This window comes from Pinus tabuliformis, chromosome 1_1 (genome assembly GCF_031772625.1).
Source record: "Pinus tabuliformis cultivar Carrire ecotype Pingquan chromosome 1_1, CPIR1, whole genome shotgun sequence".
Taxonomy (NCBI): Eukaryota; Viridiplantae; Streptophyta; class Pinopsida; order Pinales; family Pinaceae; genus Pinus; species Pinus tabuliformis.
The window spans coordinates 977,847,035-977,873,275 of NC_142297.1; positions in this window are offsets into that span (position 1 = coordinate 977,847,035).

A 26,241-nucleotide genomic window follows, 5' to 3' on the forward strand; every position below is an offset into this window, starting at 1 on the left:
CCTTTTCTTGTCTTATTTGCAGGATCTCGTGTAGCTGGGCCCGTGAAAAGACTTGGAGCTGGGAGCAAGAGGCAAACAAAGGAGATTGGATCGACCATTTGCGCAAGACATCGGTAAGTGGATCTCTCCCTTTTATCTCTTGCATGTCATAAAGAAGAAACTTTAGATAGCTTTGCTTTCAGCTGTTGCTAAGGAACTGTCACCCTTAGAGTGGGTTAGGGTCATTCCGAGTTGGATACTTTCCCCCACAACAGTTAACCACATAAAACCCTTCTCTTCAGTGGCTCTTCATATTCAACAAAGGCTTCGCAAGAGGGAACTTCACGCAATGGGGACCATTGCTTCTTAAGGAGGGAGGAATGATCTGAATAGAAAATGGCATTAACCCATGGTATTCATCCACCCATGGAATCTACCCATGGTATTGTAAGTGACATCTACCCATGATATTCATTCGCCCATGGTATGGTATTGTGACATCCACCCATGGTATTCATTCACCCATGGAATTGACCCGTGGTATTGTAATTGAAAAGGACTATAAGTAACAAGTCGCTTTTTGTAAAAGGACAATTGGTCTGCCACAATGTAGCTTTTACAACTATTCTCCATTTTAATAAAAAAATCTTTGTGGCTTTATTTACTGTGTGTTCTATCATTTTATTTCTAGCATTTCAATTCTTCAGATTTTGGGGGCCTCCCCCACAATATCCATTTCAATCTTTTAGATCTTGGGGGCCTCCCCCCAAGATCTGGATCAATGAAATTCCATTTTAATCCGTTGATCTGATTATTAATGTGATAGGGAGGTGAATCATCCAAAAGAAAGAAAATGTAGGCATCACATATTAAAGCAACTTCCAAGCTACAAAAAAGAATACACTGTGTATACATGTTATAAAATGTGCCACTGTGCATACAAAGTAGTTATAAAATGTGCCACTAAGTCTTTGATCACAATAATATGAATATTTAAATAAAAGAAATGGAATTCAAACCAATACACCTCATCCAGAAAATACATATAAATGTGGGATGCCATGTAACCTGATAAACATTAAAAATATTAAACATTATCAACATAAAAAAAAGATATGGCACAAGTATTACTCATAATTTTATGAAGAAAAAATAAAGAACATGATAGAAGGAATAAGAAAAGATTCAAAGTCTTATCGGACATGGAAGTGGACCAAGATAATTAAGGGTTTAGTTTGGTGTGGGAATGATCTTTTCTTTAGGATGGTATGTACATGTCATGCCAAATTTGGCCACCTATTTTAGTACTCTCATCTCTTTGTTGGTAGATTTTGATTCAACAAGTTCTTCATATAGTGAATCTGATGCAGACAAGGCAACCTCTCCATGTGCAGGCCACAGGGTAGGATTCAATGAGCTTTGAAATATTAGTTATTCAAGAATACTAATGCACCTATTGTTTGATATGGCACATTGATATTTGCTTAACGATTTTCCTTTTGTATGCATGCATGTTGAAGAGTTTATGGATTATTGTAATAAGATTTCTAACGAGCTAAAAATGTCCCTCTGCATTGTTTTCCAACAATACCACATGAGAAAATATGCTCAGTGGTTATCCACCATCCCCAACAGCAAAATATTGCACAAAGTGAAGTTTAATTAAAAATACATTGAGAAGAGCAATGTGAAAACATGAAAAAATCAACAAACCTTAACCTGAAAAGAAAAATTAACCAATAATTTTCAAGCTTGATCGCACAAAATAATATATCCCCACTCCTCTTATCGGTGTTCCTTTGCACCTCTTGGTGCAATTTCTAGTTAGATTATTTTCGTGGTGTGAAACGATTTCAAGTCACCGGCCACAAAATCATAAAAATGATGGTACCATTAGGATCTCCATCCTTTCTCATTTTCATTACATGCTTTTATGATGGAGTCAACATGTCAATTACTTTAGGTGACAAGACATAAAGATGTTAGCGCTCACAAGTCTTTCACTCTATCATGTTTAATACATGTATGTTTATAGTACCCAATGTCAAATACATGAACTATTTTCAAAATGTTTACACTTATCCATAAAAGATCAACCCTTGTTTAAAAAAAATTGACCTTTACATGTTGAAGAATAAAACACCAACTTGTTTACAAAGGGAAGTTTAATAGAACACATTGATAAATATACATAATAAATAAATTAAAAATAACAAAGAAAAAACTTTAATGTTTTCTTTAATTTTTTATTATTGATTTTTAAAAGTTAAAATAGTTTATTAATAATTCTTTATTTTGTTATTTCATAAATTAAAGTGGGGAAATTTCAAGCTGAAGATCAAAGAGGTCTATTAAAAAAATCAGATTCTATATACATTGTAAATTTATTTATTAAAAAATAATAATTATATTGTCAATTGATTTAGAGGTGTTCGTATTTCTTTTAATATAAAATGTCTGTGTTATAGAAAAAATATATTTTAAAAGTAAAGCTTACATTTATTTATTTATTTTTAATCATATATATTAAAATTTTTAATTACTTTTTTTTAAGAAGTTGGGAATTTGATATGGGTGTTGTATAAGATTACTTGAATATTTTTTGTTGTTGGTGGAAATGGATTCAACGCCATCAAAAACCTTTGGGGCAACCAAAATTTTAAAGCTTGACAACTATAACCTAGATTTCCCAAAATTTATATTGAATTTTTTACTATTTTACTGGAAAAAATTGTGGCCTAGTTAGACTACTCTATTTAATATGTATTAAAATTCTAGGAATTTTATGATACTCAAGCTAACTATGGGATAAAAATGAAGTAGTTTGTTAGGTCCCTATAATATTAGTGTATTCCATCATTGTTATTGTCAGTGTAGCCCCCTTATTGTTATTGTTGTGCCCATGTAGTCCCCATATTGTTAATATTGAGCCCCATAGAAGCTCACTATTGTTATTGTTGTGCCCTTCCATTATTATTGTTATGTTAGCTATGATTATATTGTGACCCCTTAGACTCCTATATGTATAAAGGAGGTTTTTTCATTTGAATAATACAAGAATTGTTCATTTGTGTAATGTAAAGGAGGTTCCCCCCTTGAAGAGGCTAATTTTGAAGTCGTTGATCTATCTCTTCTTCTATTTTGTGAGTTGGTTGCATAAAATTTGGTATCAAAGCTTGGGGTTTTAGGGTTTCGCTTCTTCAAATAAGGTCATCTTGGAATTTTCGCTATAATGGTTTTTTTTTACGAGGCTTTAGAAGCTAAAAATTTTATCACAAGGAGATGAAATATTGATGAACTTCGTGTAAATTTTTTAGATCTTGGTTCACTATATTTTAGGAGATATGATCTGGTGAAGTTAGTGTTTTTGTAGGCTCCAAAATTCCGTCTCAAACAAGTGACCTAGGAAAAATCGTCCTAAATTTCGTTTCAGGCATCGAATTTGAATTTTGTAAAAAGTGGTTGAAAGTGCACAGACTATAGTTTGTCGTGTCACAATTTCAGGGTTGAAGGTTGAAATAATGACATGTGGAACTCCATACAAGTTTTCTCTACTAAAGCAGTGTATAATCAAGTCATCGTGGGAGATTGGGTATAACTCTTTCCTGAAGAATCCAATCTTGGTCTAAATTATGGGGTTGGAAAGAAGACTCAGAGGGCTACCACAAGACAAGATTTCAGACGTTGGGGATATGAAATTACATAGCTACAATAGATTCCATATCGAACTGCTACAAAGTGAAAAAAAGGTTTGTAGTTTTTAAAATTTTCATAATTTTTGCTTGAACAATTAGTTTGAAGTGATTCAAAGGGCATAGTAAAGCATAATTATTATTAATTGATTCTCGAAGAAAGAAAATGGAAACACCTAGTAATCGACCCAAAATCTCTACTATAACACATGAAGAAGAGGAAGGAATAGACCATGATATATCAAAATTACGAGACCAAGTGCAACACATTTCGCTCTCACAAAACATAATAGAAGCTAAGATGGATGGCTTGAAGAATGGCATGGAAGCTAAGATTGATGTTTTGAAGAAAGACATGGAAGGTTTGAAGGAAGGTTTACAAATTTTCTACGATAAATGCTTCATAATGGTAAAAAGGCAGTAGAGGAAACTCATGATGACAACAAAAGAAATATTAATCATGATTTCATAGACTCTGACGTTGGATTGAAGACCTACCATATTCCAAAGATCGATATGAGGAAGTTTGATGGCAAGGATCTCATAACGTGGATATTATAGATGGAGCAATATTTTGATCTCCATAATGTTCAAAACGTACAAAATGCATGCATTGCACCTTTATATTTAGAACCCAATCAGTTTGTATGGTATCGATGGCTTTGTTCCCATAAAATTTTTTTCACTTGGTTAATTTTTATGGAGGAATTGATAACACATTATGACGATACAAATAGAAACACCTTCTTTAGCCAATTGATAAATCTCAAACAAAAGGGTTCAATGGTGGAGCACATTGAGGACTTCCAAAAATTGAATATAAAGGTAAATGATATTCCACATGAGCATAGGATTGATGTCTTCATAGGGACTTTAAAATATAACATCCAACATGAGGTCTGCCTTTGGGAACCTGATTCATTGGAGAAGGCGTTTAGGTTGGCAAGAAAAAATGAAAGCAAAATTATGGCAACAAGGAAGCCTACCACTCACAACTATAAAGGTGGAAGTCTTGTTGCTCCTAGCATTCCACAACCTATGATGTTTACACCACAACAATTGGAAGAAAAAAGAGCAAAATGGCTTTGTTACAATTGTGATAGAAAATACACTAAAGGTCATAAGTGTGTTGAGAATAAATTATTTTACATAGGTTGTGAAGAGGAGGAAGAAAAGGAACAGGAAACATCAAACATTAGGGGAATTTTGAGGAGTAAAATGGGCCTCCTAAGGAAATTACAAAATAATAGTGGAAATAATAGAATGAGATTAAATTACATCATCAAATTTTAGAGGGAATAAAGAAAAAACTATTTTTTCAACTCAAATTTTCAACTTATCTCCCTATGGGTTTACTCAAATTTTATGCAGAAGCACTCATTGGATGTAGAATTTGATTCCTTATCCAAGGAGTACCAGGGAAAATTTTAGGGGCTAATATTTGCAGATGGGCTAATTTTCCATGCTTTTTCCAAAAAAAGTATTCTCCAATTCCCATTTTTTCCTTAAATTGATTCACCCAAATTTTATAATAAAACATTATTTCACCTTTAAAATCGCAAAAAATTATAGAGACTATATAAAATCATTAGAATTTTGAATATTTTTACTAAAATATCACCAAGAATTTTATAATTTGCATATTATGCAATAGTGAGATTTGCCAAGGTTTCTAATCTTTAAGATAAATTTCCATCCTTAAAATTTTCCTTGAGGAGTACCCATGTTAAATACTTTAAATGGAATCTGCTACACGAAAAATAAAAAATACATGAGAAATGTGATTGCAATAATGTTTTTTCATGTATTTCTCATTTTTCGTGTAGCAAGGTCCATCGAAAGTATGCAACATGGGTACTCCATGGACGAGGAATTAAATTTTGCATCCGACGAGTACTCCACCTTGAAATTTGAGTAAAATGTTAAGGATATAAGTTGAAAATATGAGTTGAAAAAGTAGTTTTATTATTTTATTATTTTTTAATCTTTTTACTTTTTTACTCCAAAAATGGTGAATCATTCCCCATGGTTGACATACTCAGGAAGAAATGGATTATATGTCTAAAGTTCCATATGCATCAATAGTTGGAAGCTTAATGTATGCAATGGTCTACACAAGGTCTGATATTGCACATGCAGTGGGAGTTGTAAGAAGGTACATGAACAATCCAGGAAAATAACATTGGATGGCGGTGAGTGGATTCTTAGGTATTTGAGAGGTACCGCAAATCAAGCATTATTCTTTGGTAGTTCAAACATTTCTCTACAGGGATATGTTGATGCAGATATGGTGGGTGATAGAGATAATAGGAGGAGCACAATAGAATATGTGTTTACTGTAGGTGGAACAACTGTTTGTTTGATTCAAAACTGCAAAGTGTTGTTGCACTGTCAACAACGGAAGCAGAGTATGTTGCTGCTACAAAGGCTAGTAAAGAAATGATTTGGTTACAAAGGTTTCTGGATGAATTGGGTAAGAAGTAGGAGTTGGGCAAGTTATACAGTGACAGTCAGAGTGCCATACATCTTGCAAAGAACTCTGCATTTCATTCCAAGGCTAAACATATACAGCTCAAGTACAATTTCATACAGTTAGTGTTGGAAGATGGATAGTTGAAGTTGGAAAAGATACACACTAGCTAGAATCTTACAGATATGTTAACCAAAGTTGTAACCATGGAGAAACTGAGATTTTGCTAAGTTTCAATTGGTCTTCAAGTATGATGAAGAAGATGAGAAATAGCCAGGTCCAAAGTGGAGTCATTTTCCAACAAATGAAGTAGCGGTGGAGTTGTTATAATCAGTCTCCAAGTGGGAGATTGTTGGGTGTGGAGCCTGATTATCTTCTTTATTCATAGGTATCACCACATTGGACCCCAGTTCGTAATGTTGCGGCAACTCCGCCTGTAATATTTGCACTACAAGGGGGGTCTAGGGAGGCATTGCAATCCTTGGGAGCCCCCCCGGCGGGGGATCGGGGGAAGCGCCCCCAAAGCTAAAAATAGATGTAAAATTGTCTTGTAAAATGTTGTAATTTCGTAGTCAATCTGGGCTATTCATTAGGCAGAGATCTGACGGTAGAAGTTATGTTTAATTTAGGTTTTTTCCCTAGAAGACAACCCCTCACAATATATGAGGGAATTGTATTGCGTCTATGTAAGATCTGTATTCTAAGTAAGAAAGAGAGAAGATATTGTGTGAGAGAGAAGAGGGAATTACAACAGATTTGTTGTAGGTGTATCTCTTCAGTTTTATGGATAATATAAAAGGAAGGACTGACTGTTTCCCGTGGACGTAGCCCAAATTGGGTGAACCACGTATATATGTGTCTCTCTTGTTTTATGTGTTTTATGTGTTTATATTTCTATAATATATTTGATGTGTTCCATTGCTTTGTAATATATAATTTTCCAACACCGTGCTCAACTCTTGTGGGCACGAGAATTATGATTGGCCACTTCTCTACAACAATGACCCAGAATTTGGACACATACACTAAACATTCTTGGAGGGTCAGCAAGTTCCAGATTTTCACCTCCAAGATGCCCTGGTATGCCACCTGGGACACTTTTGTGTTCCTTCAAGCGAGCGAGCCAAGATGATTTGGGAAGCGCACTATAGTTGGGCCATTGGGCATTTCGGGGTAGAGAAAAAGGTGGCAGTACTGCAAACGTATATCTATTGGCCGAATCTTCGACAGGATGTTGAGAAGTACATCAGATCCTGCATTGCCTGCACCATTGCCAAACTGACCATCAAGAAGCAAGGCCTCTATACTCCGTTGTCTACCCCTAGTCGACCTTGGGAATCCATTTCCATGGATTACATGCTGGGCCTTCCTTCTACTAAGCATGACAACGACTATGTTTTTGTGATTCTCGAAGATGGCCATTATGGCAGCCTGCAAGAAGAATATCACAACATAAGCCACTGCTAAACTCTTCTTTGGACGAGTGTGGGTACACTTTGGGATCCCACAATCTATCATCTTAGATCGGGATAGTAGGTTCCTAAGTACATTTTGGTCTAGTCTTTGGTCGATGTTGGACACCAAGCTCACTAAGTCCACAACTTTCCATTCCCAAACTGATGGCTAGACAGAGGTCATCAACAAGATGATTGTACACATTCTGCACATACACAACTAAAAGCATCCATGAACATGGGATGAGAGCCTTCCCTATGTCCAGCACAGCTATAATCGGGTTATCCACAACTCGATTGGCCATGACCCTTTTCAGGTGGGCTTGGGATTCCAGTCACTATGTCCCATTGATGCGGCCATACCATTTGTAGCTACTCGAGCAGATTCGGCTCATGTCCAATTGCAAGCTGATAAGGTAAAAAAAATCATTGAGCACATCCAACATATCTGCCAGTAGTTCCATGACATTCTGGAGAAATAAAATTCCAAGTACAAGCAGCGACATGATCAACATCAGGTGCCACACAAGTTTTAGGTGGGCGACAAAGTCTAGTTGCATTTGTAGAAGGAACGCCTTACCAGAGCCTATTGGAAACTTAGACCACTCCAATATGGTGCTTACACCATTACCAAGGTTGTTGGAGACAATGCGTTTGAGCTCATCATTCCCCCATTCCTTGGCCTGCACCTAGTGTTCAATGTGGACCACCTTCGACCATACTTCCCACCATTGCTGGACACATCAGACATTGCAGAACAAATCACACCTACAGAGTTAAATAAATATTGCATGGAACAAGCCAAAAATGATCGGACCATAGACACACAGATCAATAAAACCTGACAACAAAGGATCCAACTATATAGAGTTGTCAACGCAGGCCAACTCCTTAACCAAGGCAAGTGGCTAACTAAGGACCAAGTTCAACAAAAGTTTCCTCATCTCATGGAGGAACTCAACGCAATGGGGACCATTTCTTCCTAAGGGGGGAGGAATGATCCAGGCGGATATTTGTGGCCACCCACCTATTCCACTTGTACCCGCACCATTGTTTCTTTCAGTTTTTTAGTTTCCTTATTTGTAGCGCAATTTACTATTTTTGGTATTTTTTCGGGTCTTGAACTTCTGGAGCCATTTTGAGGCCCTAAATGATGTTTTTGGGAAAAATGGGAACAACATGGGTGTTAGACTAATGTTGGTCATTCAAAAGTTGTAGTCCTCGGATAGATATTTCGAATGAGGTATTGTGTGCATCAAACGAAGATCGTATGCCAAAGTTACGACCCCGAGAAGTTGGTGTACCTGTTAGTGTCAGTCCTTGAAAGCCTTCCACCAGTGATCAAACATGCTCTTACAAAGTGGTTTTAGGATTTCAAAGTCAATTTTTGTCATTTCAGTGAGTCTTCAAGTAAAATTTGGTCATTAGGTATTAGGTCTAGGGTTTGTTTTCACTCCTTTCAAAGTTGTCCAAATTTCATTCCATGTCACCATTCAGCTGAGTGTACCATCATTCAAAGAGTTGTCACCATCATTTCAGGTTCCCACGTGTCATTTTACACCTTGTTCGTGCTTCAGTTGTACTTGGGTAAGGTTCTTTTCCCTCTCCTAGGGCTTTGAAGGTAATTTCTCTTGGATGGTCAAATCATCAACAAAACTTGTGTCCTGATGTTCATACACCTTCCCCTATCCTTAATGTACCTTATTAACCACTTCCCATCACTGATATCCCTCAAATTCCTCATTTTCCCACAAACCCTAGTTTCTTGCTATAATTTGACAATTTTCTAGGTTGGGCCCGTGTTTAGCCCTTTTGAACCCCTTCCCTTAACTCAATATTTGAAATTCCACTTTCCCCTATTTCTTAACACCCCTCCCTACTTCCCAAAATTTTCTCAAGAATTTAGAAGCCCCTTTTCCCTTTCATTTCACTTCATTTCGACAAATCCCCTGTTCCACACATTAGGGTAGGTTTTACTCAAATGATGCTGCTGATCAAGGAAAAATGAATTTGGAAAATCTGAGAGATTTTTTTGTCCACAATAGGCCAAGGAAGAAAACCTTCCTTCACTTTTTACACAGGTGTCATGGTTGTAGAGAAATGTCAAAAATAAAGTTGTCTCAGGAGGGTTCCTGCACCTCTGGAGTGGCCTTGTGAAAATCAAGATTTATCCTAGCTTGGTTGACCAAATGACTTTCTTGATGAGTCAAATGATAACTAGACGTAAAGAGCTTTCCAATGAGCTATCATGAGCTCAATTTGGAGTTGAGGAAGAGTTTCAAACGTTGACTGCAACAACACTCTGCCTTTAAGCAGCCTCATTTTGCACATTTTGACTAGTCTTGGGAGATTTGACTTTTGACAGGGAACATGAACCCCAAATTGAAAAATTCAAGTTGTGTTGGAAAGTAGACTCGATACTATTTCTAACGAGCTATCCCATGCCCAATTTCAACATCGAGAAGGCCTCCAACACTGGTCTTCAAAAAGGCGCTACACACTTGTTCCTTGGCGCTACGCACCTGTTCCAAAAGCCATAAACACTTCAAAACGCTTCCAAACTTACTAAAAATCAAATTAAAGCTTGTTCCAAGTAAGTAAAACATTCCTCCTTGTTCAAGGAAGTTGCGTTTGGTGCCTTGGATGTTTGTGGTTTCCTTTAAGTAAAACCCTAGCTAAATTGCTAACATAAACTCTACCTAATTCTTAAATCCTCTTTTGCAAGTTTTTAAAGGGAATTTCTCTTCTTTTTCACTTCATTCATTTTCAGATTGGTAAATCCCATGACCTTTCCCTAACATCATCAACATTCACTCCCTAAACCCCACTCCTATTTACCAAACCCTAGCACTATACTTTATTCCCAAACCCTAACTCCCACTTCCTATTCCTTCACTACATCCACTTCATTATCAAATCCCTCATTCCACATTCATAATACCATCCACTACCCTCATTCCCAAAAGAAACCCTTCCTCCTAGCATTCACTTCCTTATACACACCACTCACCTCATATTTCAAAATCTCTTCATACTCATATGCTTTTAGTTCAAATTCATAAGCATGGAGACAGATTTAGACTATGAGAGGGAAGAGGAAACTCTTAGTGATTCTTCCAGAGAAGCTCATGTACCAAAAAAGCCACACAAAGGGGAAGAGATCATTTGGGAGGACACTATTAGCTTCAAGAGTTGCTTGCTTGTCCTCTTCCTATATCTTGTTTTAGACATCATTCTTGCTATGAGCTTGCCCGATTGTTTGTCACTCATCTACATAATGGCCAAGTGAACCTTGCTGGTGTCTCCTTCACCTTGTCACCTACCACTATCTTAGAAACAATAGGCATTCCAAATGTTGGTGAACAGTGGAATAAAGGACAATATGTTGACAGTATAATGAAGAGGCTTAAGCCTAAGTTGAAAAAGGGCCTTAAGAAAGCAAAAAGAGAATTATAAACTCAAAGATCTTGGCTGAAGCATCATTGGCCCAGCATAGCACATAAAAAAGATCACTCAGGCCAAATTTCAAGAAATTTGGTGAAGTTTTGGTTATTTTTGAATTTTTGAGGCAAAAAACAGGTTTTTCCGGTAGGTGCGTAGCGCCACCGAAACTCGCTTTTGATAGGGACCTCCATTTGAAGCAAAATTGGCATTTTTGGATTCCTTATGAAAAGTTATGCATGCTCAAAAGTTACTAGTAAATTTTGACAAGTTTTGGACCTCCAAAAGGGCCAAAAACACCCAAAAAATGCCTTCTCTACCACTTTTTGGCCACACAGGAAGCAGTCTTGGGAGATTGCAATTTTGGAGGGGCAAATGGACTCCAAATCCAAAAATTCAAGTTGCTCCAGAAAGTAGACTCACCCAAGATTTCCAACAAGCTATCATGCACCTGATTTGTAGCTTGGGAAGCCTTCCAATAGTAGCTTGGAAAAAGTGTTACACACAGAAAAATGGTGCTACGCACAGGATGAAAAAGTGCCAATTTTGCTCAAAAGCTCTGTTTTTCACCTAGTTTTCTTCTAGTTTGAGTTTTTCTCTCTTATGGTCAAATTCATGATGTGACATGATGTAAATTTATGTACTATGATGTAAAAATGATAAAAAAATGACTTGATAAGGTAGATACATCAGTTGTAGGTGGCTTAGAGTTGAATGAATTAGTTTCCTAGGTTTTAGAGGCAAGTTGTTCCACTGCCTACTTTTGTGTTCCTAGTTTAAATATGGTTGAAACAACCCCTATTCTCAACAATTGGTATCAGAGCAGGTTCTTGGTTACTGTTATTGTGTTTTGGGTACAACTGTCAAAAAAGTATCTACTTGATTCAGTTCTAATTGGTGAAAAGGATATTGGTTGGTACAAAAATTCTTGATGTTTGATTGATGATATTTGTGGATCCAGTCTGAAAATTTATGAAACAAGGTCCTTGGAAGAAAGAGAAGGTTGTAGCCTTCTGTAGGCCAGCACCTACGTACTAGTATCTTTGCTAGTGCAAGAGCTAAGGGGGTTGTAGCTCCCTTCTAGGAGAAGCTGGAGAACGAGAGAGGGTTGTAGCTCTCTACAGGTCGCAGCCTGCGTACTGGTAAAGGACTGCACCAGTACATTTTAAAAGGAACTTTCTAATTAAAAGAATATAGAGACAAATTTGCAGCAGGTGGTTTTCACCCACATTGTGTTTCCACCTTATATCTTGTGTTCTTGTGTGTGATTGTCTTCAACTCTGTTTTACTGGTTCTGGTTACTATTTATTTGATTCTAACACATAGATTAATGAACAACATCTGTAAGATAACTTAAATTGTAAGTCTGCATTGCATACGCGGGTTTACTTCTCTGTAGTCGCGTATATACGCTGTTTTATCTAACTGAAGTAGCGTATATGATCTGGGTTTGAAAAAGAACATAAGTGACTTGATAATACTGATTCACCCCCCTCTCAGTATTATTTCCAACAATTGGTATCAGAGCAGGTTCTTCTGAAGAAGCTTGATCGCTTGAAGGAAGATCCATCATCATGAGAAACTACGAGAGAGAAGCGTCTATCAGGCCACCAATTTTTGATGGAACAAACTTCGTATATTGGAAGGTAAGAGTTACTGCCTATCTTCAATCTCTTGGTACAGAAGTCTGGGATATCATAGATACAAGGTACACTTTTCCATCAGCAACTCCTACAGATCCGGCTGAGAAGAAGAAATATGAAACAAATGCAAAGGCGGTCAATACTCTATTAGGATGTCTATCTCAATCAAAATTCGTCAAGGTTATGTAGTATACATCCACAAAAGAAATATGGGACAAGATTGTTCTGAGCTATGAAGGAGATGAACAGGTAAAACGAGCAAAACTTCAAACTCTCAGAATTCAGTATGAAAATCTCAGAATGCACAATGATGAAAGTGTGGCTAACTATTTCCTTCGTGTAGATGAGATTGTTAATTGTATGAAAAACTTGGGTGAAGAAATAAAAGAGGCTGTTGTGGTTGAAAAAGTTCTAAGATCTTTGTCCCCTAGGTTTGAATCTAAAGTTTTTGCAATAGAAGAAAAAGAGAATCTACGAAATCTTACCATGTCTCAACTGCATGGAATTATGACTGCTTATGAAATGAGGAAAGGAGGACCATCAGACAAGAGAGAAGCTACCTTCAAGGCTTCAGGAAAAGGAGATTACTATGAGACAGGACACGTGTCAGAAGAAGAAGAAGAATCCAATTTTGTCAAGAACCTTCAACGGGGTGCTGGAAGATTCCGAGGTAAGTTACCTTTCAAATGCTTTGCTTGTGGAAGAGTCGGTCACTATGCTGCCAAATGTCCTCATAAGGATAAGATTGACAAGGGTAAAGAACCTGTTAGATGGAACAAGAAACAAAATGTAAATAAGAAAAGCTATTACACTCATGAAGACAATGATGGACTTTCAATTAGTGATGAAGATGAACGAGGTAATAATTATAAACTTTTAATGGCTTTTGAAGATGATGATTACATGGATGCTATAGATGAAGAAGGTCTTTATAAAGAGATTTCTAATCTCAAAATTTGTTTAGAAGAGAAAAATGTGATTATTGATTCTCTGCAATGTCAACTGGATGAAAGGGAAAAACATCATGAAAAATTGGAATGTGAAATTGTGGGACTTAGAAAAGAGATTGAGAAAACTAAAGCTCTTAATCTTAGATTTGTTAAATGATCTGAAACTCTAGATGAGATTATCAATGTGCAGCGTTCCCCACTAATCAAGACAAGTCTGGGATATAATGAAGAAGCATCTCAAGCGCAGAAACCATCCACCTCAAAAAGTTATCTTGAAGCAGCAAGGAGAAATGAGCAAAGGCCCAATGGAGATCACCAGGTAAATCAGGGATGATTTACATCAAGAATAATCAAAGACTACCAGGTAAATCGGGGGCAATCCACCTTAAGGACGAACAAAAGCTACAACCAGCCACAGGTAAAATCTTCTCAATTTGCCTCAAGAATGGATGCCAATAGAAACTACAATCATTTGGCTGGTAGATTTGATAATCGCAGGAGTTTCTTCAATGGCCAATGTTTCTCTTGCCATAACTTTGGTCACAAAGCAAATCAATGTGTTGCCTATAAGACAATCATGACTAGAGAAGCTCAAAAACAAAGAAGTATGAATGGAATCACGAAAAGGACCTATAACAACTTTTCCGCCCTTGAAAATGAAATTGAATGTTCTATTTGTAATAACTTTGGTCATGAAGATTCTGAATGCAGAAGCAGGTTTTGGAAGACAACTCAGAAGGAACAAACCTCAAGTACCAGAACATGGAGAATGAAGGAACCGCAACCAGAAAGATGTGGGATAGCTTTATATGCAAAAGGAAAGGAAAATAAATGGTACATTGACAGTGGATGTTCGAAGCATATGACAGGTGATAAATACAAACTTCAATCATATAGTGCGTTAGAAAAGGGAAAGAAAGTTTCATTTGGAAATGGTACCCCAGGATTCCAAAGGATTGATGTTATTCTTGATCTATTCTTTCCATGGTTTGTTTTAGAATCTAAGATCTAAAAGAGAGTCTTATTGGTATTGTCAAATAGGGTCAACACTCTGTTTTTTCCTGTCATTGGTCCCACATCACACATAAATTTCCATGTGTCAAACTTGTGTCAAGGTTTTCATGCGCTACGAAACTGCCTAGGAGTTTTCGTAGCGCAAAACCTACTCTAGGAGTTTTCGTAGTGTAAAACCTAGAATTTGCACTGGCTGCACTACGAAATCGGGGATTTGTGCAGATTCATGTCAAATCTCACCTAGCTATCCAACTATCAGAATCCGTTAATATTACATCATCAACTGTCAGTCCATACACCATGTCTATCACATGTAACCGCTCATTCTCATCATTGGGTTCGTTAGGTGTCTTGGTACTCCCGATTTTCAAGTTTCAAAAAAGGTCCAGGTGGTTTCAGTTATAATTATGTTTGTTTTCATGCATGAGAAGCAAATTTTCAGGCATTAAATCAGAATTCTTTGAAGTTCAAGCGAGGCAGAGATCAAGATTAAGCGGTGCAAGCTCCTTCAATTTTCATTTTGCAGGAATTCTATGGAGATGTCTACAGAAAAGAAGGATCATAGGTCAGGCAGGTGTCTAAGGAATGAACCTGAAGGTTTAGATGTTCTCCTAAAGAACAATGAAGTTGAACAAGCTTTCAAATAGGTTGGCTGTTAGAGATTTTGTGAAAAAATTCAAGGAGGCCACATGCAAGTCACCAAAGAATTTGCTCTCAATTTCACAGATTGAATTCGAAGGTTGGAGTACTTGAATTACCAATTTCTCCAGAGGTTATATCTACAGTCACTGAAATTCCAAGGGGATAGGAGAGGTGGTTCAAAAACTTCAAGTTTGATATGAATCTTTACAAGGAATTCTTAAAGTCAGAGTTTGTTGATTTAGACTTAAACAAGTCAGTGCCCAGGAGATTTTTCAAGGATTCATATGCTAATTTGCTTACCTGCATACAAAGATACTTTACCTGTGAGGGGAGGTATCATAAGGTGTATTCCTATCACTTTAAACTTTTTCTTCATTTCACCAGAAAGATATCTCTGGATTTGCTTTTCTATCTATTTCGTAGCCTAAGCAAAATGTGTGACAAGGTTCAGTTGAAGAAGGAAGCCTGTGAGACCTCGTTGTTTCATCATGGCTTAGTCAAATTGATTGTTTTGCATGAGCTCCAGAAAATAGATAGGGAGTGGTCCATTTTCTTGTTTATGTCTGGCTTCAAGAATGAAACTGGTCTCACCCCTCTGGCTATGAGGATTTCTTCACTAGCAGCTAGTCATCGGGAAGAAACAAGATCAAGAAGATTTGTGAAATTGAAAGCCAGAAAGCAGGTGAAGAAGCCCACGAGACAACTAGTAATTCAAGACACACCCCAACAGTCGCAAAAAAGGAAAGTTTAGATCAATGAAGGTGTAAAACAACAATCCACAGGTGAAACGGTCCACATAAGAGTAACTAGGAGCCAGCTAGCTAGAGAAAAAGGTAAGACAGTGATTATTGAGGGGAGTCTAGCTTCAAATGGAAGTTTGAATGATTTGCTTCAAGCTATTGACATTGAAGAATCTCCTCTAGTCCGAGCAGACTTAATGGAAGCAAGTAAAGGCAAAACCAAAAAGCCAAAACCTCTAAAAAGCTCAAATTTGATGATCAGGCTTATGAATTTGTTTTTAAGCCAAGAAGACCCGTGACAAGGCGTTCAAAGGAGATACAAGAGGCACAGCCAGAAGCAAGTGAGACAGGGGAGGTAGCAAAATTACATGAAGGACCTGTGGTTCCATCAGAAGCATCATCACAACTACACAAAAATGATAGAGGTAAAGCAGTTATCTCTCAACAAGAGGAATGTAGTCTTGAAGAGTTGAAAAAGAAACTGAAGCTGGAAAATCTTGAAATGGCCAAACTGAGAAAAACCTCAAGGAAACATGCAATCAAGGAAGCTTATTTTAACAAAATGGAGGCTCTGTGGGAAGATAAAACAATTGCAATACCTGAAGTGGTTAGCTGTCACACAATACTTCACCTGGACAGTCCCTGCCATAAAAGAAGCAAGATACATTAGAAAGGTCAATGTGAAATTGAGAGCTTGAATCTGTTGAAGAGGCAAATCGAAGATCTGAAGATACAACTGAACCAGCTTGAAGGACATCCTCGGCCAAGAAAAAATGCATAGCAAGTAAGGCTAAATCCTAAAATTTTGATGTGGATCACCTTTTGAAGTTTACTCTAAAGAATGGTATCAGTTTATTCAGTTTTGAACAGCTTCATGGCATATGTAAGAGTCATTCCAAAGGAAAGAAAACTCAAGGAAGTTAAATTTTAGCATAAAACTGTGTTTTTGAAATCACACAGTAGTTTCATAGCGCGCTATGAAATTGATGTAGGTGATGCCTAATGCACAACATTTTCGTAGCGCGCTACGAAACTACTGTAGCTGCATATAATGCTTTTGTGGGCCAATTTTGAGAAGAAAAAGGAAATGTTTTTGAAGATGGCCATCTAAAAAGGATTACTTACAGGGTATAAACATCAAGCAAGGGAAAAACAAGGATAGGAAAGACATTCATGAACTCCAAGCTTTATGTTGTGAAAATGGCCATTATTTCGTAGCTAAAACTGTTCAAGATGCTTCAGGCAGCATTAAAGAAGTTTTTTGTCTTACCACGTGTATGGGTGCAAGGTCTACATCATATGGACAACAAGATAATCCAATGCATTTCATGTAATTAAGAGGAACAACAGGGATAATAAAATTAGAAGATCCTTTTGGAGACAAAAAGTAGAAAAACAGGAACAACTTCCTAATATCCAGGAACAGTCAAAGGATAAGGCATCAAGGGTCAACAAGGAGTTTAAAGCCACCACCAAAGCCAAACTGAAGAAGGCCACTTGTTAGAGAACGAGTTTGTGTTGTAATCAATGTTAATACCAACATAATGAGGAGTTACACTCCTAATTGTTTTAGGTCTCTAGAATTGCCAGTTAACAGTCAGTTATATTAAATAGTTGGTTTTAAGTGTCAATAGGTGTCAAATTAGGAAGAATTTGAATTCCCCTCATGCTAGAGGAAGGAATCCAAGTCATGTAATGAACTCTATATATGGGAGAAAATCTAATGTATCAAGGATTGGAAATTTTTAGAGAAACTCTCATATTGTACTTTTGTGTGAGACTCTATTTTAAGTAATACAATATTTGGCTTTGGTTCTCAGGAATTAGAAGGAATTGAATGTTAAAAATGTCTTGTGGTTGTCCTCTTTTCATTTTTTACAGTGGTATGAATGTATGATTACTTAGAAATCACTGACTATGCTCTAACTTCCTTCATATAATTGTAAACTGTGTTTCCCTTTATGCTTCTGATGTAATCTCCATGTGTTGAATTCTAGATGCTCTGACTTCCATGCAAAGCTAACATTATTGTCATACTGAAATGTTTTTGACTCCACAAGCCCAATGAATATTTTCTAATTCTGTTTCAACCATTTACACTTCTTCATTTGTTTCATAGAGTTAGCCATCTAATTCCTTATCAAAATCTTTAATCTAGTGAGAGAGCCTTCTCAGGTTGAGGAGGCTAAGCTTCAACCAAAAGTTGGTTTGAAACAGTTACTCAAGGTCTACCTAATCAGAAGCTTGTCAGGGTTAGGTTTTGTGATAACACCTTCCTCCATAGAACTGATTCTATGTATGGAAGGCCATTCAATGCCACCATTAATGACAAAACCTCCTTCATCCTCCTATAAATTGACTACTCATCTAAGTGATCAGGGGCTGGACTATGTTGAATTATAAGGAAATGATGCCACTATGAGATTTGGCTTTGAAGCAAGTATTGTGATGCTACAAGTTTGTCATGCTTTTGATGTGATTTGGATGGGATCCAAGCTGGAGGAATGGCTTTGAATCAGACACCAATGGTTGTAATTCCTTCTTCTATCTAATAAAGTATTTGAACCTTTTTCCCATATGTTTGTATTGTTTCATAATGCTTATATGTGTGAATTGTATCTGATTCCTTTCACTTATATTCAATAGATTGCCTGATTTGATTGGTTTTTGTCTTTTTTTGTGTTTACAGGGTACTTCTCAAGCGGATTAAGTATGGGAAGGAGCGATGGAATCGATACAAGGGAGACGAGAGGAAAGCAGAACTATAGGTAGGCCTTCTATCTTCTCATCTTATCTATTGTTTATAGGAAAAGTCTAAAACACTTTAAACTGTTGTTCTAGATACAGCTACTTATCTAGAGAATTGGTATTTATCCGTAGATGCTAAATTATCCAAAACAATTGTGTTTATGAAAAACAGAAGAGAGACAAATTCCTCAGAGTTAGGAAAGAAAAGAAGAGCGAAAAATTAGAGCTTGTGAATACAGATGTATGGGGACCTACTCAGGTATCATCTTTCAGTGGCTCTCATTATTATGTTACTTTTATTGATGATGCAACCAGAAAAACCTGGATTTATTGTATTTGAAATAAATCTAATGTATTTGATACTTTCAAGAAATGGAAAGATTTAGTTGAAAATGAGATAGGAAAAAGGTTGAAGTATCTTAGATCACACAATGGAGGTGAATATTGTAGCAAGTTTGATAGGTACTGTTCAGAGAATGGAATTCATAGAGAGAAGATAGTTCCAGGAACACCACACGAAAATGGTGCGTGAGAAAGGATGAACATGAAAATCATGGAGCATGCAAGGTGCATGAGATTGCATGTAGGATTTCCTTTACAATTTCGGGCAGATGCTGTAGATACCAATTTTTATCTAATAAACATAGGGCCTTCAAGTTCCTTGGATGGTGGTATTCTAGAGGAGGCATGGGCAGGTAAAAAGGTAAATTACTCCTATTTAAAGACTTTTGGTTGTGAAACCTTTGTCCACATTAATAAAGAAAATAAAACAAAGCTTCAGGCAAAATCAAAGAAATGTACCTTTATTGGATATGGTGTTAATGATTTTGGTTATCACTTTTATGATTATCAAAAACAAAAAATCATTAGGAGAAAAGATGTCATATTCAATGAAAAGGTTTTTTATAAGGATCAAATGCAGGAAAAGAAACAGAAAAAGAAAACAAAGAATACACAGTGCTTGATGATATGACAGAAAAAATGAAGGTGCCTGAAAATCATAATGATCAACAACCAGAACAACAATAGCAACCACAACAGTAACAAGCACCTCAAACACTTGAAAGTGGTGTTAGAAGATCTACTAGGATAAGTAGACCCCCTGAACAATACTCTCCTTCATTATATTATGTATTGTTGACAGATTCTAGTGAACCAAAATGTTATGAAGAAGTAGTGCAGGTAGAAACTAGAAAGAAGTGGGAGCAAGCCATGAAAGAAGAGATGGACTCCTTAGCACATAACCAAACTTGGGACTTAGTTAGGTTTCTTGCAGGTAAAACAACATTGCAGAATAAATGGGTTTATAGGTTGAAGGAAGAAGATGGATGTAGAAAAAGGTATAAAGCTAGACTTGCGGTGAAGGGGTTTGCACATAAAAAGGGCATAGATTTTGATGAGATATTTTCTCCTGTTGTTAAAATGACTTCAATCAGAACTATTATATTAAGTCTAGTAGCAGCTGAAGATTTTCAACTTGAGCAGTTAGATGTAAAGACAACCTTTCTCCATGGGGATTTGGAGGAAGAGATATATATGTAGAAGCCACAAGGATATGAGGTAAAGGGGAAGGAGAAACTAGTGTGCAGGTTGAAGAAGAGCTTGTATAGCTTAAAACAGGCTCCAAGGTAGTGGTTTCTAAAATTTGATAGGTTTATGTATGAAGAATTTTATACTATATGTCACTCTGATCATTGTGTTTATCTCAAAAGGAAAAATTATGGCAGCTATATTATATTGTTATTGTATGTAGATGACATGCTTGTTGCAGGTTCTAACATGCAGGAAATAAATGTGCTCGAAAGAAAATTGGCAAACTAATTTACAATGAAGGATTTGGGTGTTGTAAAACAAATCCTTGGTATGAGAATAACTAGAGACAGGAAGAATCACAAATTAACATTGCCTCAGAGTGAATACATAGAAAAGGTGTTGAAAATATTTAATATGTAGAATGCAAAACCAGTTAGTATGCCTTTGGCTAGCCATTTCAAACTAAGTAAGGAGGTGTGTCCCAAGACTCAGGAAGAAATGGCTTGTAAAGAAATGGCTTATGGGAAAGGCTGAGTATGTTCTGTGGAGATCAAGAGGCCGAGAGATGTGTGTGTTTTGTGGAGAGAAAAAGGCCGAGAGCCAAGCGACTGCTGATGAAGAGTAGAGAACAGAGCTTCATGGACTATGATGAGTGACTGTTGTTGAGCAGATCAGTGGGTTGCTACAGGGTGAGCAGAGATCAAAGTTGAGATCAAGTAGAATGGATGCCATTTATAGTGAACATACAGTTCCTATTTGAGTGTGGGTTGGTGCCTGCATACAGGAAGTTGGTGCTTCCATCTCTAGTGGGTGCTTGATAAGGCTTGGGGGTTGGCGCCTCCTGCAAGTTGGTGCTTGCAACAAATCTGTAAGGTCGGTGCCTCACATGGTGCTTCTGGTAAGATGGATAGGTGTCTACAATAAGAGGGAGTTGGTGCTTCCTGCTAGTCGGTGCTATCAAAGAATCAAAGGGATTTGGTGCTTCCTGTGAGTGGGTGCTCACAAAATAGATTGATGTAATAGATTAGGTGCTCTATTTTTACATCAATAACAACAATAAGTTTTGTGGTTTTTTCCCAAAAGGGTTTCCACATGAAAAACTTGTGTATCATGTGTATGATGATCATGGTGTGTGCTTGTATGTTGATTTTATATTGTTTCTCATTATATGAATGGTTGCCAAGTATGAATCAGAAAAGTAAATTGGCATAAAAAGTTAAAATTAGCCTTAACACTGATTCACCCCCCTCTTAGTGTTATCATTGTTTCCAACACTGCCTTCCAATACAATTTGGTTGGCTTAACCATAGATTTACTGAGATAGTTAACTACATAACACATATATGGTCATGTATTCACCAAATACATAAGTGAATCAACAAGTTGTCTATAAATGGTAGCCTCCACTTCCTCACCTGAAATGACATCCTCCTTCCTCCAACTTCCTGCTAGAGGAGTGTCCATAGGTTTTATACTCTCCATGTAGAACTTCTTTAGTATCTCATTGGCATACTTTCCTTGAGAGACAAACATTTCCCCATCTCCTTTGTATTCTTCTAAACTGAGGAAATAATGCATGAGTCCCATGTCCTTCATCTCAAATTCTCTTGTAAGGTCCTCCTCGCAATATATGATCAACTTGTCATCACTAGTCAAAATTAAATAATAGACATATAATACTATAATCAATCATTTTCCTTCAACAACAATATGGTAAAGGTTTTCATCTACTTCAATTTTTGTGAAGCCCAATCCAATGAGATAGTTGTCAATCCTGGTGTACCGAGAATAGGGTGCTTGTTTCAATCCATACAACACTCTCTTGAGTATGCACACATGTGAATCTTTGTCAGAGGTCTCAAAACATTCTGGTTGTTCAATGTACACCTCCTCCACAATCACTCCATTGAGGAATGTTGTCTTCACAAACATCTGGTGGATCTTCCATCCCATCTGCGCTACAAGTGCTAGAATTGATCTGATTGAAGAGTACCTTGCTACTCGAGAAAATATCTCCTCATAGTCAATTCCATCCACCTAAGAGAACCCCTTGGCCACAAATCTATCCTTATGTTTCTCAATTCTTCCATCTACTGCTTTCTTCATCTTGTAGATCCATCTCAAACCCACAACTGATTTTTCATCTAGTATTGGGAACACTTACCAAACACTGTTTCTGATAATGGAATCATATTCCTCTACGATAGCATCAACCCATACTGGTTTCTGAACTGCTTCCTCGAATTAGGATGGTTCAATCTCTACAATCTCACTCATTAGAGTCATGTATCCAATATACCAATCTAGTGACCTCCTCTGCATGCACTGTGAAGTGAGTGCATCCACATTCTCTCTAGCATCATGCATTAATATGTCAGCTTCTCTGGTTCATTTTCTTCCTTCCCTGGATGTCTCTTCTTAAGTGGATGTCTCCACTCTCTGCTCCTCAACTTATGGTTGCTCCACAACTTCATGAGGTTCTTCCTTTGGAGCTAAAAGATCTTGATTTGAATGCAACTAAAACTCCCTCTCAAGAGAACACCTCATTTCCTTATCCTCATAAAATTTCACATCTCTCCTAACAACTGTCATACTGAGAGATGACATATACACACAATAGTTGTGAGCTATTTCTATGTAGCCCACAAATAACCCCAACTATTGGCTCAAGAATTTTCCTTGAGTCTTTGGAAACATGACAGTAAATTGATGATCCAAAGATCCTTAAGTGTGACACATCTAGTTTCGTCCCTTAAAAATATTCTTTTGGTGTACTCATGTCAAGAATATGGTGAGGACTCTTGTTCTAAAAATAGACCATTGTGTTACATGCTTTAGACCACAAGTGCATTAGTGGGCCTTGGTCATGCAACATTTCCCTTGCAGTTCCCATAATAGATTTGTTCTTCCTCTCATGCACCCCATTCTTCTGTGGGTTATGGGGTGTTATTAAATACCATCTGTTATAGGCCCTTTTGTTGCATTTGATCAATAGGTCTCTTAATGGCATCAATCAACATCCTATTCCCCCTTTTCATCATCTTGGACAAATCTATAAGCATGTATCTTTCATTCCCCAGAGTTTCCGCCTAAAATTGCATCATATGAGTGAGTTTTAGGACCAATGCACCTTAGTCTCTTGTTGAAAAATGTTCACCTACAAGTTGCTCCATTGTGGCCTGTATTGATCACCTACAGGTTGCTCCCCTTTTCACCTGCGTTGGTTCTAGAAATTTGGGAAAAAGAGAGAATTTTTGGAAGCTTCCTCTTCTAGAAGCTTCCAAAATTTGTTACAACTATTTACCTCAGATAAAACATTTGGATCCTATCCTACCCTACTTTCAAGTTTTCATCTCTTATCTTTTGATCCCATCAGCCCATCAAAGGTGGATCTAAAACCTTAGATTGGTAATTGGATAAGAACTCCCAACTTACCCCACTCCTTTATATATTTACAACCTTCCATGTGCAAGGGGTTAGCTTTTGGAGAGCATTTTTATTGTTTTGTTGTTGTCGTGAGAGGTTTCATTTCATGCATTTAGGGTGATTGGAGGTGCACATTGTGATAAGGAAATGACAAGTCAGCCTTGGAGGAGCTCTTCTACAAGATCAAAACCTAAAAATGGTTGTAAAATCCTTCCATTTATATTAATACAAATAATTCCTTGTTTTCCTATATGTGATGTTGTTATTTCATATATTTCAATACCATGTTGATCTATTGAATAGAGTATTTAGATGATACTGCATATATCGTGTAGTTTCTTAGCTTGTGTTATCTGACTGTGCAGGTTCTAATTGTGGAAATCGAAGCTAGAATTGGATAATTCAAGTTAAAGGAGCAAAGCCCGTGACAGATTCTAGGTAATATTTATTCCGTCATCTATTCACTTTAAGGAAAGCATTGGGTTCCTTGTTTCTCTATTGTTCTAGGTTAGCCACCAAGCCTAGGGGAGATACTTTTTTCCGCAATCGTAAATATCTTATAACATTGTCGAATGCCTTCCTTTGAACAAAAGTTTTAATATCATTCAACACATATTCACCTCCATTATCACTCCTGAGAGCCTGCACTTTCTTTCCAGATTCTTTCTCAACAAGTTATTTATATTCAATAAACTTAAAGAATATCTAGTCTTTCTTCTGCATGAAGAAGATCCAACAATTCCATGAGAAATCATCTACAAATATAACATAATACTTATGCTTGGCAGTGGAGGCTATCGAGAAAGGTCTACATACATCATAATGGATCCTTTCAAGGAATTCTTGTACTTTACTGTCCTTATCATTGAAGGTAGCTTTTTTTTACTTCCCAAGATACACCCTTTGCATGTATCATGTTTGTCTAGTGCTCATTTGGGGAGTCCCACGGTAATATATTGCATGATATTCAAAGCACCATGATGAAAATGGCCAAGTCTTCTATGCCATAATTCATTGACATCTCGACTCTTCACCTTCTCTTCTTTTGTGCTCAATGCTACACAATCTTCCACATATAACTTGTAGAGGTTCTTCACTCGAGCCCCTATATTCTTCACTTGTCCCATGGCAATATGTCTTAGGAAATCCTTCCCTTTGTTGAATATCACATCATAGCCATGGTTTTCCAACACCGCTATAGAAACTAGGTTCTTCTTCGAACCCGATACAAACATCACATCCTTGAGCCTGAGAGGGGAGCTAGACCCCTCTTAAAAGTAACGGTACCAATATTGATTTCATTGTACCTTCCATCATCTCTCATATTGATGTGAATTTGGAGATCCTTCTCCTCCAAGTCAATGAAAATTTCTTTGTTCCCCGTCACGTGGAATGAGGCACCACTATCTAGATACCACATGCTCCCCATCACTATGATTTCCATGCATGCAATGAGGGTGAAGTCCAAGTCGAATTGTGATGCCAACACTTCACCTGTTGCTCCTCCTGAGGGCTTCTTTCCCACCTTCTTGTGTGGACACTTTTTTGCATGGTGTCCAAGTTCATGATAGTGAAATCACTTGATTTTCGACAACTCTTTCTTCTTCCCCCCTTGACCAAATTCTACTTTGGATTGGGATTTCTTCACTTTGCCTTTCTTTTTCTTCCCAACCAAGGCACAGTTCTCCTCATCCTCACACTTGGATGAGGTCCCATCTATGGTGTTCCACCTTATTTATCCTTGAACCAGATCTAACCAAATGCACTCCCAATTTGGTATCTTTTCGTTCTCATTTACCGAATCCTGGTAGTTGTGTTAGCTCTCGGAAAGGCCTAGAACTTCTAGGCTTACCAAATAATCATATACATGTTGGGTGTGTGTTATATTCTTTCCACAACTAGTGGGTATGTGTTTAACCTTTTTGGAGTAGCAGTCAATTGGATGAGCAAGAGACAGTCTGTAATGGCACTTTCAACTAAAGCAAGGAAGAAATTTGGTTGCAGAGATTGTGTTCAAGTATGGGGTTAGTGCAACATGATACAAGGATATACTGTGACAGCTAAAATGAAATTTTCTTGGCAAAGAACTGAGCTTATCATTCAAAGACAAAGAACATTGATGTTCAGTATCACTTTGTGAGGGATATGGTTGAGGACAAAAAGGTGTTGCTTGTAAAGGTGGACACTTTGAAGAATGTTGCACATGCATTGAAAAAGTATGTGAGCACTAAGAAGTTTTCTTGTTGTAGAGAAACAATGGGAATTGCAGGGTTGGACCAATGACTAAGCTCTCATGTGGCCCCCTATGTGGAAAAGAAAACAATAGGTGGGATAATGTTGGGTGTGTGTTATATTCTTTCCACGACTAGTCACATGTACGGGGGGTGATAGCCTCCCCTGTTCGTTGCGTTGAGCACAGTAGGGGGGTGGTAGACCCCCTACATGGGGTTCAAGGAAGCATCCTGGAAATATTTTTTGGACCTTATAATAGGTGGGTGAACCTACCTAT